We start from the raw sequence: 13,446 nt of genomic DNA, 5'->3' as shown, positions 1-13,446 counted from the left end.
TGGAGTGAGCTGAGATCGCACCACTGAACTCCAATCTGGATGGCACAGTGAGACTCTTTCTCAAAAACATAAAAAAATAAAATAAGGATTTTTTTGTTCCTATTCGACTGTTACTGAGGATTAAAAAGCCACAGTATTTCTATTTTACAAGGCTTCAGTCCAGAAATTAGAGACCTGGGCCATGGTCACCCTGCAGAATAAGAAGCCAAGATCATAAGGATTGCTTAGACTTCCCATCTCTTCCTTAAATATAAAATAATATTTCAAATATCCCATTTTCAGGGTCATAGGGGTAGATGTGATTTTGTAAATCCAATCTCTTCATTTTTTGAACAACTACAAAAAATGAAACCTAAGAGGTGAAATAATATACTCAAGTTGACGTGGCTAATTAGTAATCAAATCCTGTCCTAATTCAGAATTCAATGTCACTACGCCATAGTGCCTTCCTTCTCTGGTCTCATAAATTAAAGACGGAAAACAGGAGGAGGTGGAGTGAGAGGAGGGGGAGGAGTGGAGAAGGAGGAGGAAGAAGAAAATGTACTCACCTTTCTTTTCAAATAAACTGACCTCTCATCCTTATGACTGTGGAGGACTTCCTGCTTTCAGCCATTATCACACATTATTGCTCTTTACTCTGATATTGAAATGACCTGCGGAAGAAATCAGGAAACCAAATAAGTATTTTTCTTTATTTAAAGAAAACAAATGTTTATTAACAAGTGAGACACGCTAAAGAGCACTGAATCTCTTGATGGACCAGGGAGCTCACAACGGCCGCCTCTTTCAGTTATTTGGGCGTGGCATCGACGAAGTACTGAACAAAATACACCAACGTGGCAGTAACTCTCGTTCTCTCGTGCCCCTACTTCCCCTCCCTCATAGTTTTCTCCTTCTTTCTTTCTGTTTCAACTGCTTTACTTCTTCTTACTCGTTTTCTTAATTTTTGTTTTGGGGTTGGAAAGAAGCAACTGTCCATGACAGTACCAGTAGAAATAAAAGTGGTTTAGACATATAGGATTCTTCAAAGGGGTCCTAACGTAGATTAAAAATAAAATGTTAATTTTGCTAAAGATTATTAATAGCTTATTACCATTTAAAGTAAATTTGAAAAAATAGACAAAAGTACAATGCCTATTTGGTAAATATCCATGTATTTTATAACAATATATACCACGACTATATATCCAAAACATTAGAGAGGTACCTAAGGAATAGAAAGGTGTATGTACCCAGAAGATGATGAAGGGAAAAATAAAATGCAATACTTAAATTGTATTAAAATAAAATCTAATAAAATATAAACATGAAATTTATAAATAAGAACTAGGTCTCACAGAATGGATTAGAATTGTTCATCATATACTGAGTAATATTACTAAATTGAGTTTGTGTTCCTGAATTCCCAAGTAAAACCAAATACATTTAAAAATTAGGAAATTCAAGGCAAACTTTGTTTCTTCTATATTTTCTTGAAAAACCCAAAACCTAGCCCACTGGGTCTTTACTCCTTTATGGCAACAAAAACACTATTTCTGAGTAGCAGCTGTATCTTTGAAAAGGGACTACGTTCTTGTAATAGCATCCACTTCAGTTTCACTTATCTGTAATCAGCTTGGCACATGTAAAAATGTGTTCGTAATTATTTCAAAGTGTCTAGCAGAACAGGTGAGGCAATATAGATCAATGAGAATTTTGACCTTGACTAGAATGTATCACGTTCAAAGTGCTTTTGTACATTCAAGGTCAATAAATTACCTTGATTTAATGTCCAAGCCCTGTTGCCCACAATCTTATTTTCTACCTTAATACTGTTTCCAGTTCAGAGTCTATAAGAGAATCTCTTTCTTGGCTTCCAGTGTTATTTATTTTACCTGCATACACCTATTCCTACTATAGCATTATATATATAAAGAGTATCTATTGTAACTGGAGCTATTGGGAATAGTATTCTTATTTTAGAATATAATAATTTTGCTTACTTGATATAATGCATTTTAAACTGGCCAGTAAAATTCAACCTTCTGCAAACTTCATGTAGTTTTAAATTTTTAAACCTCATCAGGTAAAACCAATTCATACTAATGTTCACTAAGCATTGTCATATTTTTCCCTAGAATGTTTGCATCCATTGAAATGTCTACTAACATAACAGTACAGGAAAGTGTCTATGTTCCTTCATCTCCTCTTCTGACTTGTACTTTCTATACATTATTACTTTTTAAAAGATGTCAAACTGTCTATCAAACTCCAATAATTATCTAAGCAAATGCAGTACACACGCATGCACACGCACACACATCATCTGGAATTCCCAACATCCTTTCTTGTGATACCACTTTTCATTTTGCAATGTCGTTGAATTTCATTTATTGGAAACACTCATAAGAGACCCAGGGATTGTTACACAAATGGCATTTCATTAGCAGGTCATTGATCTCTAGGCTTCCTGAAAGCCAGAAAAGACTTTAGGCTTATTACTTTGGGAGTGATTTAACCAAAATTGCGTATCTTCTGCTAGACATGAGTGGTGAGTCACAGAGGTGATATAATTCTAAATCGTACTAAAGTAAAAATGCATACTTTTATACTTACAGATAAATGTGGAGGAAGCCGGGCGCGGTGGCTCAAGCCTGTAATCCCAGCACTCTGGGAGGCCGAGACGGGCGGATCACGAGGTCAGGAGATCGAGACCATCCTGGCTAACACGGTGAAACCCCGTCTCTACTAAAAATACAAAAAACTAGCCGGGCGAGGTGGCGAGCGCCTGTAGTCCCAGCTACTTGGGAGGCTGAGGCAGGAGAATGGCGTGAACCCGGGAGGCGGAGCTTGCAGTGAGCTGAGATCTGGCCACTGCACTCCAGCCTGGGCAACAGAGCGAGACTCTGTCTCAAAAAAAAAAAAAAAAATGTGGAGGAAAAGGAGAGATAATACATTGGGAAAAGAAAGAACAGAACTAAGATTTACCTCTTTGTTCAGTGAGGACAAAATTCAAACTATCTCCTTTGCAAATAACTTTATTTATGCATTACATTTGATTTAGAAATAGGATAATAGAAACCATAAGTATTAACTTGATAGAGTTTTTAAATGCATATATGAATACATGGATTAGTGTTTTGTTTTTTTTTTAATTTTGTCAAAGAACATAGGCATTCTCTTCTAGTTACGAATAAGGCTCAATTTTTTTTTTTTTTAAACTAGAGTTCCTATGAGAAATGGCAGCTCTCATTGACTTCACTGGGTAGTGCCGATACATATATAAAATGTCCTTGAAGGAGTTCAGCCATGTGGGTAGAATGTTAAGAAGTGGGGTGCAAGCAGGGACTTGTATGCTTGCTTGTTTTGACCCCTTTCTGTCCCAGGAGGCTGCTGCCCTTCAGCCTGGGTCTCAGAATGAGAGGTGGAGCACACCTGAGAAAGCCAGGCCTGTGGAGTGAAGCAGAGTTACCCTGCTAAATCCAGATGACTCCCAGACATGTGAGTGAACCCAGCTGAGATCACAGAGCTTTACTGGTAGATGTGCAGATCTGTGAGAAAAAAATTCTTATTGTTGTATGCTGCTGGTATTTGTGGACTGTATATTTTGAAGCAATAGCTATAGCTACATACTGCAACAGAAGTTTTGAATATTTTTGTTTTCCATTTGTACAATATAGTCCTTTATTATGTAAAGACCTGATTTAAAAGACCGTTTTATGTGAATTTACCATTATGTAAATTTCCTGATTTTTCTCCATCTCAGAAAAACACTCTTCTATTATTTCTTTGATTATTGCTTCTAAACCATTGCTTCTGTTTTCTTCTTAAGCAAACTCAAGTGTATTTATGTGGACTTTTTATTCTCTTTCTTTTTGCTCTCTGTTATCTCAGCATTGGTCACATTTTAACCTGCATCCTGAGTGGACTTACTATTTCCTCCACATCATTGATTCAATTTTTTATAGCCCAGTTCATTTTTTTTTTCTCATAACAGAGCTTTAAGCCCTCAAATATAGCTTTCCTTTTTAATGATTCATTTATGCTTTCCTTTTTAAAATATATTCTCTTAACTTTTGAATTTATTTCTCATTTTTATTTTCCCATAATTTGGACTGAGAACACAAACTATTTTACTTCTAGAACATTCTTCTGTTTTTCAAAATGAATTCCTGTTGGTGTGCCCTGCTGTTATAATGATTGCTCTGGAATTCTTGTTTTCAGAGTTTAAGCTAAGAGTGAGTTTCTAGTCAGCTCCCTCCTAGTTAAATGTGTGATGTTTAGTCCTCTGTGTGTATCTGCTAACCCTAAGGAGGAAACTCCTAGTTTGTCTTCTGTTATTCTTTCTGGCTTATGATTTTTCTTTGTGTCCCAAATATAGAAAAGGCAGTTAAAGGGGTGAGGGTTGAGGTTAAATTTCAGTACAAGAGTTCTCAACAATAGCTTATTAATAAAGCATTTGATTAGTTTTTCCCTAAAAATAACTTGTCTGTTAGTTATAGATATTCTATATCCCTGAAATATAGCACTTATACAAATACTGCTTTTAAATAAACAAATAATAAATATATCAGAGTGTTTCCCATTTGACTGATGGAATAAAAAACCATTTTTATTTTTTAAAGTTTCTTTGACTTTTAGCAGTCAGTTTTCTAGAAAACCTGTGGTATTTACCCTGTATTCACTACTGCAGATTGGGAACAGCCTATCAATATCTCCACATTGTACTTATGTGGCTTTCTTACTCCTTATTACCTTTAAGTTAGAAAAACATGTATTCAACAGAATGGAGTATATCATTCAAGAAACTTTTCTATTAAAGCTCTATTGCAGATGAAGGAAGACTTCGAATCTCTAATCAAGATTCTGTTTTAGTTGTGTTATATATTCCCATTTAAAATGAGGTATAACAAACAGGTATTAAACTGAAAGTCCTGGGCAGGAGAAAAATGTAAATGTCTTCAGTTCTGTTCTTCACTCTTCCGCATCCTGCCTACTGTTATAGGAGACAGACCAGAAACAAAAAGGAAGGGGAGACTGGGGAAAATTGAGTCTGAGGGAGCCATAAGTGAATGGACCTTTAAGGATGGCCAGAGCCTGTAATTCCAGCACTTTGGGAGGCCAAGGCGGGCAAATCATGAAGTCAGGAGTTTGAGACCAGCCTGGCCAACATGGTGAAACCCCATCTGTACTAAAAATACAAAAAATTAGTTGGGTGTGGTGGTGGGCGCCTGTAATCCCAGCTACTCGGGAGGCTGAGGCAGGAGAATCACTTGAACCTGGGAGGTGGAGGTTGCAGTGAGCCTAGATCATGCAATTATCCTTCAGCCTTGGCAACAATGTGAGACTCTATCTCAAAAAAAAAAAAAAAAAAAGACCAGAGTGTGAAGATATTTATGTTTTCTAAAATTCAACAACTGGTGATGAGATAACCAGGGGAAGAAGTTTAATTAACTTTCTCAAATCCACAGAATGGAATGCATTATGAATTTGTACATGTAGAAGTAGTACCTTTAATATTTGATTCAATATTGAAATAACTGTAAACCCCTTCAGGATGAAACAAATTACAGACAGTTGGAAATACATATTTAGACTGTACAAAAGAAAGAACCTATGACAAGAGATGTAGGTCTAGGAGTCACTTAAGATGAATCTTTAAGTCACCCAATGAGATTGCCCAGAAAGACATGGGGACATTTGTGTCAACAGCATGCAAGTAAATACAACAGCACAGACACTAAAAAAGAATAACCAAATATGGAAATTCACATTCCAGACTGAAAATTAGGAGCAGGAGCCACATTCTGAACAATCAGGGGACAAACAGGCCACAGGACACATGAGGCAGAAATGATGGAGGTGTGAATAATCTGGTTTAGTTCTGGAAAACTAAGTCTTACTATTACAGCGATCTTTTTTAGGAGAGAATTTTAAAGAGATAAAAATTTTAATCAATGCTGCTTCTCTTAAATGCTAAACATTATTGTTACTACTTGTCAAGTGCTATAGGAAACCCACAAAAGTAGAAGATTAAGAAGATACCACCAGATTATAATTGTAAAATATTTGATATCAATACATGAGCTCATATGCAGTGGGTGGAGTGAAAGTCAGATATCAGTGGATTGAGGAGTGAGGGATCTAACAACCACTCTGATAACCTCTGTAGCAATTTATTGTTATATTTATTAACACATTAGACAGGGTAGGTTACATGTTTAATGCAATCCTGTAGTCATTCAAGGAATTTTGGTTTTCTGAATGTTGAATAAGAATGGAAGTAAAGACTATAAAATCTACTTTTCATGCCTCTTTCATAAAAGAAAGGGCTAAAGTTAGGGCCAATTCTGAGGAAGGGGTAGGATCTTTGTCCTTAAATTCTTGAAAATCAAGATAAAAAAAATAAAAAAGATGTAGTCTAGTGAAAAGGACATTCTACATCAGATTTTTTTTCTGCTCATCAGAAATAGAGAATTTCTGAATGAAGTTTAAAAAGCTTTAAAAATATAGTAATAACAGTAATAGAAATAAAACAATTTTTTTCTTGATTTGCCTTTGAAATGTACATGTTAGAATAAAAATGGTTCTGTTACATAAACTCTTGCCTTTAAGGAAGCAATCAATTCTGTAAGTTATTGTGGGAATCCAAAAGACAAAATAATATTACAATTAAAACTATGTCAAGAGTGGTGTGTGATCATTTGATTTATGTAACTACTAACAAATTACTGTTTTGAACACAGGGAAATTAACTATCATTGTGATGTTTTATGATTTAATACAAGAACTTTCATTCTATGGAGTTTCATTTTTAGAGCATTTAACTATGAGAAATATTTAATCATTTCAAGGAAGTATCTTGCCATTTCCTGGACTGTGAATAAGATTATAAATCACATATCCTGCAAAATCCTCACATTAACATTTTTACAGTAAAAACAAGGATAGAACAGAAAATATTACATCAATAGATTTAGTTTTAGAAAATTTAGAAGGAATTATAAATAAAGGTACGTCCCTTCCCCTCTGTCCCAAAGTATGCGTGGCCCTCAGAGATCAGCAGACAGCCTCCTGTAGCTCACACAATAGTGTGGTTTTATCCCATGATTTTCCACCCTAGATGCTTTCTTTTTTTGGGAATATTGTTTCTTTTTCTTTTCTTGACCCAAGTCTCTCACCTCTCTCCTAACGTCTTAGTCATTAGGCCCCGAATGTTTGGAAGGCTTCCACATGGAGTTGTTTTCTTTCTGTTTTTCATGGCATGCCTGGAACATTTTGTATTATAGGAAGTTGGAAAAAGCAGCCAGAAACAACTGCTGACAAGTGAGAGCTCTTCTGTCCTCACTGCAATACAGTATAACTGGAACTTTCTGACATTGGTCCACCTTAGCTTAACTAACCCTTGGCCATACCTTGCCACTGAGAACCCCGGGGAAGATTCTGACTTTCCTTCTACTTAGTGAGCACTCTGCTCATGTGTCTTGACCCTCCTAGTAAACCTCTCTTAACATCAATTTATGGTTTAAAATTATCAGGAAACTAAAAGGCAAGAAAGGGGACAAGGGAGAAGTGAATAAAGTTATATGGCTTTATATTTTAGAAAATATGGTCCATAAATAACAAAGTTCTTGCTGAAGTAGGGCAGAGCAAAGAAAATCCTTGAAAACAACACATGTGGAAATTACTGTTTGTTGTAGACTCCAATGGTTCAGATACAGACTCATGATTAAAGACAGAAGCGATTTATTTCAGTAGAATGACAATGGAGAGATCTATCAGATGCCAGAAAGTAACCATCTCTCTGAAGTTCAAAAGCCGCAGACATGAATAATACTTTACTTTGTCTCCTGAAAGACTGCATATTTAGATAGAGCTCTCATTATCTGAGGAATAGTAGACTAAAACAAACAAAATAAAAATAAAACCATTGTATCTATGCCAAATAATTGCAAAAAAAAACAGAAGACGGGCATACCATAAGCATGTTTTAGTTGCATATGACAAAAGCAAAACTTAAACAATTAATAAACAGAAGGAAGGTATTGGTGTGTACCCAAATTGCAGACATTTATTTTTTCCACTTATCAAGTATTTGTGTATACCTTTCCTTTCCAGGCCTATTCAGAGACTAAAATAGACATGTTCATTGACTGTGGATGTCATGAGACGTACAAGGTCAGACATAATCAGATCCAGACATGTCTGTATCTTTTTATAAGGTCAGGCTTTCATTGATGCTTATTTATTCATAAAAGCCACAAGCTACAGGGAGTTCCCAAGAAGGCAACTCTCCTAAGTATTATCTCTTTACCTGGCAGTTACAGCCAAGAGCACACAGGCTCAAGCTGATCTACAAGTTAGTCAATATGGTAAACCATACATAGTTGTATAATTAATATATGCAAGTGATAGGTTAAAATTTCCACATCAGAGTGACATTTAACATCGAGAGAAAACTGTGTAGTATAGGGAAAGATGTTAATGAACCAGTCCAAGGATAGCAAAACGGACAAGGAGAGTGTCTTGGACTAATCCAGGCACTTGTCAAAGTCTTGCAAGGGAAAGTTCTTGATTTGGGCAGAGCCTTTAGCAGCAGATGCTGGGTGCTGCCCAAGAGTGACCGCAGGACAGTGTCTAATGAGATGACTGTGTTGAACTGATGAAGTCCTGTTCTTCGTACCATCCTTGCATCCTATGATGAGGGCTATCTTACACCTCAGTCTTGTTGAGTATAGGCTCAATTGATTAGACAAACATCTGGTCCCACTGAGATGATGCCATTTAAAGTATAAGATGAGGTCTTTTTCTAAAATGTAGTTACTTATGTCTATGGTGGTCTATACAGTGGATATTGTAATTTCAAAGAAAACATAAAAAACTTTTTATAGATGTACTTATGGATATTGTCCACCCCCCAAATCTGAGACATGTATCAGTTAATTTAAAAAGTTTATTTTGCCAAGGTCGAGGATGTGAGCCCATGACACGGCCTCAGGAAGCCCTGACGACATGTGACCAAGGTGGTCGGGGCAAAGCCTAGTTTTATACATTTTAGAGAGACATGAGACATCACTCAATATATGTAAGAAGTACATTGGTATGGTGTGGAAAGGCAGGACAACTTGAAGCAAAAGCAGGAAGACTGGAAACGGGGAAGGGGCTTCCAGGTCACAGATAGGTGAGAGACAACAAACAGTTGAGTTTCTGATTAGCCTTTCCAAAGGAGGCAATCAGATATGCTTCTATCTCAATGAGCAGCAGAAGGATACCTTTGAATAGAATGGGAGGCAGATTTGCCCTGAGCAATTCCCAGCTTGAAAGGGCCCAAGATATTTTCCTTCCACATTTTCCCCCTTTTCTTCTTAAAAATCTTTTGGAGAAAGCATTTTAGAAGAAAATGAGTCTCTGGTCTCTGATCTCTTACACCTGATCTCTTACAGCTAGGCTAGGATGGTTTATTCCCAGATGGGTAGGTCCGAAAAGTTCATTTTTAGCAAGTTGTGAAGTCTCACATCCTATGAAGAGAAATTAGGGAGATGAGATGAGGGGAGAAAAACAACAACAAACAAAAGAACAATCCTGGAAAATTGATATAGGCCACATTACTCTGAAGCCCATACATCAGTAGGCAGGTATGAAAGTGGCTTATGTATGTAAATAGGTTGCTGTTATTTTCTTCTGAAGTTTAATTTGTCTGGTTTGAGTTTGCAGGGCTTTAAGAAAGCACAACTTAGTTTTCAGTGACTCCCAATTAGGAAAAATGGAAAAAAAGAAGGAAAGAAAAGAAAACGTTATTCTGAAGACTTGAAAAACATTAGGCAAGACTAGATCCTAACAATAGGTGTACTGTAGTTTTTGAAACATAGTAGTTTTTCTCTCTCCAGTTTCCCATTTTACTAAAGGCAAATCATGGTAGGACTGGTTTTCTTTACTATACTTGGCCTAATTATTTGTGTGCATTGCAGCAAGAATAATTATTTTTACATAGGCTTTTAAATTGGCTTTAATGGAACTCTGTTCCATAGAAGGAATCTCAGATAAGACTTTTTAAAAGCTGAGCCCCGCTATGGATTTGTGCCATCAAATATCTATGAGTTCGGTATATTTCCTCTCCTCTTGAGGTTCCAAGATAAACCTGGGGCTTCTGGGCCTGTCAGAAAGTGACATTCTTTACTTAGCACAGATCAAAAACCCTGTATAGGCACTGCATACACAGAATATGAAGCCAGTTTTTCCAAGGGCTTTATTGACTCTGTAACTCATTTGATTCCTTAAAGGAGAGCACACCATTCCAGTTAAAGTCTTGGTAAAATAACCAGTTTCTCTAATTGTGTCCTGTTATAAATGAAAACAGATTCTTTTTTTTTTTTTTTGTCTTTTTTGAGATGCAATTTCACTCCTGTCACCCAGGTTGGAGAGCAATGGCATGATCTTGGCTCACTGCAACCTCTGCCCTCTGTGTTTAAGCAATTCTCCTGCCTCAGCCTCCTAAGTAGCTGGGATTACAGGTGCCCACCACCACACCCAGCTAATTTTGGTATTTTAGTAGAGATGGGGTTTCACCATGTTGGCCAGGTTGGTCTCAGATGACCCACCTGCCTTGGCCTCCCAAAGTGCTGGGATTACAGGCATTAGTCACCACTCCTGGTCTAAAAACAGTTTCTTATTGCACTTATGCAAATAACTATATTACCATAAGTTAAGAATACTCGGCCGGGCGCAGTGGCTCAAGCTTGTAATCGCAGCACTTTGGGAGGCTGAGGCGGGTGGATCACGAGGTCAGGAGATCGAGACCATCCTGGCTAACACGGTGAAACTCCGTCTCTGCTAAAAATACAAAAAACTAGCCGGGCGTGGTGGCGGGCGCCTGTAGTCCCAGCTACTCAGAGGCTGAGGCGGGAGAATGGCGTGAACCTGGGAGGTGGAGCTTGCAGTGAGCCGAGATTGCGCCACTGCACTCCAGCCTGGGCCACACAGCGAGACTCTGTCTCAAAAAAAAAAAAAAAAAAAAAAAAAAGAATACTCACAAACAGTTCCAAATTCTGGAGAAATCAGATAGAGAGAAACAAATATGCTCCAAATTTTGTTCATAGGAGTGTACTAAAATTTTTAAAGCTGTCAATAGCTCAAAAGAAAAGTTTTAAGACTCTGAAAAACAAAACAAAGGATCAGTAAACATTTTAAGCAAAACGTTAGAAAGAACAGTTCAGTGTGTGCAGTTAATTGCTGTTCTGCTTGATAGTCATAAACATTTTAACTCTCCATGAGTCCTGAATGTCTTTTTCTCTATTCTGATGTTACAATCTTCGAAGTTATCAGAATCTTGCATTCAAGAGCACCTGTTGAAGTTTTATAGCTGATTATAAAACCAACTTCTACAGAGGACCAAAACAAGACAATTGTCCATGGATGAAAAAAGATTTTAGGGCACCCCACAGTCAAAAACACAATTGACAAAGAAATGTATTACCTCTGTGGCACACAATAACCTTTTTTTTTTTTTTTGAGAGGGAGTCTCGCTCTGTCACCCAGGCTGGAGTGCAGTGGCCGGATCTCAGCTCACTGCAAGCTCCGCCTTCCGGGTTTACGCCATTCTCCTGCCTCAGCCTCCTGAGTAGCTGGGACTACAGGCGCCCACCACCTCGCCCAGCTAGTTTTTTGCATTTTTTTTAAGTAGAGACAGGGTTTCACTGGGTTAGCCAGGATGGTCTCGATCTCCTGACCTTGTGATCCGCCCGTCTTGGCCTCCCAAAGTGCTGGGATTACAGGCTTGAGCCACCGCGCCTGGCCCACAATAACTTTAACATAATTATTATTATTAATAATGTACACTAAGTCGTATCAAAATAACAGGAGTTTTCCATAATTTTGGAACACATACCAATAACATATTTATACAAATACAGCCCAAAAAAATAAAAGTACCATTTAATATTTGACAATTATTCTGGTATGATTTTTATACCAAATAAGCCAAATTATGTCATTTTTGGACTTTAAGGAAACGAATATCTTAAAGGATTAATTAGGTGAGAAAAAGACATAATTTGTAGTTTGACTTTGGAAAGCTTGTCAAATACAAAAGGTTTAAAACACTTGATATTACAAAATAGGATTACAGGTCATTGTGAAGTCATTCATGTAACCAAAGTGGTAACTCAAGCATTTCAAAAAAGTAAAAACCTTCATTCTTTGAGAGGGGAGACTTAATTTTCCAAATAAGAAGTCCTAATAAAAATAGCATGAAGCCAATTAAATTTGTTTTCCCAAATTTTGCAACCAATCTATAAAATTTAATCTTGATCATAAAATATAAGTTCCATAAACCTTTTATAACTTTTATAACCTTTATTAAGGAGTTGGTTAATGCTTCAAGAAAACCTTGCTAATCTGACACGGTGGTTCATATGCTGGTCTTGCATCAGTGTGTCTTTGACATTAATGATTAATTTATACAGAAACTGAACTTATTTTATCTTTCCAAATCAGCCCTTACAATCTTACGTGCCCACCTCTTCTGTGATAGTACCTGGGCCTTGAGAAGTTGAATGGTTTTAATTTCTGGCCCTGTGTCTCAGGAATATAGTTTATTTTGATTGGCATCTTCTACAGGGCCTGAAGATGAGGCTTTAATTGTTGCCAGTGTTTAAGATTTAGCAGGACTTGGTGTCTTTTTTAGACCCAGGAGTCAAAGTCCTGTAACTCAATGTCACAAAAACTTTAAAAGCACATATAGGAAGATACATCAGTTTTTTTTTTTTTGCCTAAGCAAACCAAAACTTACTCATAATATGACAAATTGATCATATACAAGTTTTTGGTTTTTTCCTCAAAATAAATCCTCTTATTGTGACTTACACCAACTGTTCATAACATGCTTGGGACTTTCTGGTTTGTCCTGAATATTCCTCCTTCTGAAACAACCAGTCATTTTATCTAAGACTAAATCTGCCATGTAAGATTCTTTCTCATATAAAATTGTGTCTCTATAAGCTTTCTTACCAAGTACACACAAAATCTCTTTATTTTTATAACTTTCTTTACATCTCTTTTTTATTTCCTGGTTCCTTTTGCCCTGTTTTCTATGTAACCTTTAAATAAGCTTTGAATTAGATAAAACTTGTTCACCTTTTTTTTTTTTTTTGCAAGAGTATTCTCCTAAAATGTAGATTGGAAAAATACCCAAATAATGAAATGTCTGTTATTTAATTTAATATAACTTTAGATTATAAATTATGACATTTGCCTACAAGTATTTATCTTAATTATTTTATTTTGTTTACCTAGATTATTTATGGAAACTGTGATAGTTATGATTTAAAGTTATAGATCACCATTGCAAAAATATAACTGAGGCAGTGAAAATGATATGACCTAACTGACTCCATCTTGCTTCTCCCCTCCAAGCTGTCCTTCATTCCTGGACTTTGAAGTTTAGCTTTGAAACAAAGACAGTAACAGTCC

This window comes from Papio anubis, chromosome 6 (assembly GCF_008728515.1).
Source record: "Papio anubis isolate 15944 chromosome 6, Panubis1.0, whole genome shotgun sequence".
Lineage (NCBI taxonomy): Eukaryota > Metazoa > Chordata > Mammalia > Primates > Cercopithecidae > Papio > Papio anubis.
Note: the sequence above shows the minus strand (reverse complement) of the source record.